The sequence below is a fragment of the Carassius auratus genome, chromosome 38 (genome assembly GCF_003368295.1).
Source record: "Carassius auratus strain Wakin chromosome 38, ASM336829v1, whole genome shotgun sequence".
Taxonomy (NCBI): Eukaryota; Metazoa; Chordata; class Actinopteri; order Cypriniformes; family Cyprinidae; genus Carassius; species Carassius auratus.
The window spans coordinates 11926371-11930140 of NC_039280.1; the positions used below are offsets into that span (position 1 = coordinate 11926371).

The window sequence follows — 3770 nt, forward strand, 5'->3', positions numbered from 1 at the left end:
TAACTGTATTGGCACTATCAGATGACAACAACATTTGAACTAAATTAATCTAGACAATGACACTAACTTTGCAATACTGACAAATGTATGTTGTTGAACTGAACTAAATCAACACTGAAGAGAATTGAGCTGAATTATGACCTTATTGCATTCTGAAGTGCTGCTTTACAAAAAAGATATTTGTTTCATAATTGGTCATAACACTTTAGTACAGGCCTCAACTCCCACCTGCTGCTTACCAGCATCCCTATTATTAACATACTGGCTGTTACTTATAAGGCACATACTCTGCATGACCATATTCTACACCCTAACTCCTATCCAGTACCTGAACTAAACAACTACCTACTTACTATTAATAAGCAAATTAGGAGTTTAATGAGGCAAAAGTAATTATTAATGGTTTGATAATAGTGAGACTTGGGCCTTAAATTAAAGTGTGACCACTGATCATTTTACATGTACACTATTATTTATATAGCAGCTTCTTTTAAGAATCTGTGTTGCACAAATTATATAAATAAATTTTTTTTTTCATGAAATCTAAACTGACATCTCTTATGGAATATTCCAGTGTTTATTCTTAATTATTTTAATATTATTAAATATTTAGTAATAATGAATCCTACGGAAATCATCCACTGATGTTACAGATTGATGTTACATGATGTTTTTTTTTTTTTTTGCAGTTCCTAATCTTTGCCTTTGACATTTCGCATTTCCATTTTAGCTAGTTTTGTCTTTTCTCGTAATCCTCCTGGCTTGATGATTCATAACCACATATGTGTAGAAATCAATGAGGTTTACAGTCAAAGTTGCTGTTTCAAATGAACATTGCAACACATAGATAGCAGTAACAGTAAGGAAAGCGGGAAGAGAGAGCTATGCCACAATCCTCAGTCTAACCACATCTAATGAGATGATGACATCTTTCATGTACACAATTTGATCACATTAACTGTTTCTATCTGAATGGCCTAATACTTCCCGTCAGCATTTTTCCATATGGAGCTCGAGGGCGAGTTTGCTTGTGACAGTTTAAGTAAGAGAGTGAGAAACGCAGACAGCTCATTGGTGTGTATTTGCCTGTTCACTGGGGTGTGGTCTGATGCACTTGACAGCTGTGTGTTACCATGGCAACCATGTGTGTTCGCGCAACCCACATGCCTCAGTGTAGGGGCCTCACTAAAGGTGAGTTTTACTGCTGTTGCTCCGCCGGGAGCCCATCAGCTGTTGTGCAGCTGCCGCTTGCATTAACAGGCCCAAAGCCCTGCGCATTTATCCATCTCCTCTCTATGACACATCACACTTCTAATTCCAAAAACCTAATCAAAGACAATCCACACAGCGCAGGGCTCGTCAGGCCAGCAAATGCTACAGAGATCCTCTGGTTTCATATTCCTGTAATGAGTAACTGGAGATGAGGGGGAAATCTGCTGCTCTGGCTGCCCTCTTTGTTACCCGAGTTATCTCCAAATGATTAACACTGGAGCCTGGGAATTCAGCCTCCAAACAGACGCACAGTGTTTCCTGTAAGCCACACTGCCATACCTATAAGCCTAGTTTAGTTTTATATTTAACCAGGATTTTTTAATCCTCGGTATTAACAAAGAACACAGATGTCAGGTACTTAAAGGAACATTGTGAGTCTAAAATGTAATGAAATGAAGATTCTGTCATTACTCACCCTCATGTTGTTCTAAACATGTATGGTGTTTCTTTTGTGGAGCATGAAAGGACCATTTTGGTCTGCTCCTGTCCATTCAAGACAGCATTGTGACCAGGAGCTGTCAGTAAATTGGCCCAGTAGCGCACAACACAATGAAATCTCCTCAACACAGGCAGAATTAGCATAACATAGCAGTAACAAGGCGCAACACAACAAAATTAGCACAATGCAGTGGAAACAAGCCACAACACAAGGGAAATAAGACACAACACAACAAAATTAGCACAACACAATGGAAACAAATTGCAACACAATGGAAACAAACTACAACACAACAAAGTCAGCCCAATGCAACTGAAACAAGTCACAACACAACGAAATTAGCAGAACACAATGGAAACAAGCCACAACACAACAGAAACAAGTTGCCACACTACGAAATTAGTACAAAGCAATAGAAACAATCCACCACACAACAAAATTAGCACAACACAACAGAAACAAGCCACAACACAACAAAGTTAACAGCAACACAATGGAAACAAGCTAAAACACAGAAAAATTTGGACAACACAATGAAATCAGTCCTATGCCTTGTTGTAGTACAGCCACACAAGAGGGAGGTATTTATTATAGCTGTTGATAAAAAAATTAATTGTTGATATATCACAGCTGTGATTGTTGTCCCTTTGTTTTTTTTCCTTTTGTGATTTTGCCCCATTGAGTGTTGTAGACCCTGTTTCTTCTCACAAGAGTTGAGGAATCAATAAGGAAGGATTAGACCAGATTCTCCAAGATAACAACATTGAGCCCTCCTTCTCGCCTTGGTCTTCACCGGTGGTCCTGGTCCCCAAACCTGATGGCTCTTACAGGTTCTGTGTGGATTACAGAAGTTAAACAGCAACACTGTACCCGACGCATACCCAATGCCTTTGATTTGTGACATCCTAAAATCCCTAGAAGTTGCTCCTGGTTCAGTGCATTGGATCTGCGGTCCAGATTATGGCAAATGGAGATGGACGAGACGAGTAAGAGAAGACCACTTTTATTATCACCAAGGGGCTTTTTTAATTCAAGTCTATGCCATATGGGACTCAGATACTCAGTTGCCAACTTCCAAGGTTTGATGGGAGAGAGTTCTGGCTGACTTGAGGGAGAAGATGGGTTTTTGTCTACATCAATAATACAGGTGCATCTCAATAAATTAGAATGTCGTGGAAAAGTTCATTTGATTTTCAGTAATTCAACTCAAATTGTTAAACTTGTGTATTAAATAAATTCAATTAAATTATTTGGTTCTTTTAATTGTGATGATTTTGGCTCACATTTAACAAAAACTCACCAATTCACTATCTCAACAAATTAGAATATGGTGACATGCCAATCATCTAATCAACTCAAAACACCTGCAAAGGTTTCCTGAGCCCTCAAAATGGTCTCTCAGTTAGGCTATACAATCATGGGGAAGACTGCTGGGGAATCATTGATACCCTTCACAAGGAGGGTAAGACACAAACATTCATTACAAAAGAAGCTGGCTGTTTACAGAGTGCTGTATCCAAGCATGTTAACAGAAAGTTGAGTGGAAGGAAAAAGTGTGGAAGAAAAAGATACACAACAAACCGAGAGACCCGCAGCCTTATGAGGATGGTTAAGCAAAATCGATTCAAGAATTTGAGTGAACTTTACAAGGAATGGACTGAGGCATCAAGGCATCAAGAGCCACCACACACAGACATGTCAAGGAATTTGGCTACAGTTGTCGTATTCCTCTTTTTAAGCCACTCTTGAGCCACAGATAATGTCAGAGGAGTCTCTCATCCCATCACATTTGAAGACCACCAAGGGGTGTGGTACCGCAAAGTTCCTTTGAAAAATACGGGAGAAAACTATCAGCTAGTAGTACCACAAGCTCTAATAACTGATTTCCTGCATTACTACCATGACAATACTCTAGGAGGCATTTTGGGCAGTTAGAAATCCTGCTGAAAATCTGGAAAAAAAAAAACTGAACACCTACCTCCTTGTCATTGTTGATTATTACATGAAGTGTTGGAGATGTTTTCACTTAGGGATGCCAAAACCCAGAATATGGTGAAAA

At 39.2% G+C, this 3770-nt stretch overlaps 1 pseudogene; it reads left to right on the forward strand.

The window, feature by feature from the left end:
- Window positions 1-3128: 3128 nt before the first annotated feature.
- The window catches only part of LOC113057503 (collagen alpha-1(XVII) chain-like), an 18193-nt pseudogene continuing 17551 nt past the window's right edge, over window positions 3129-3770 (forward strand).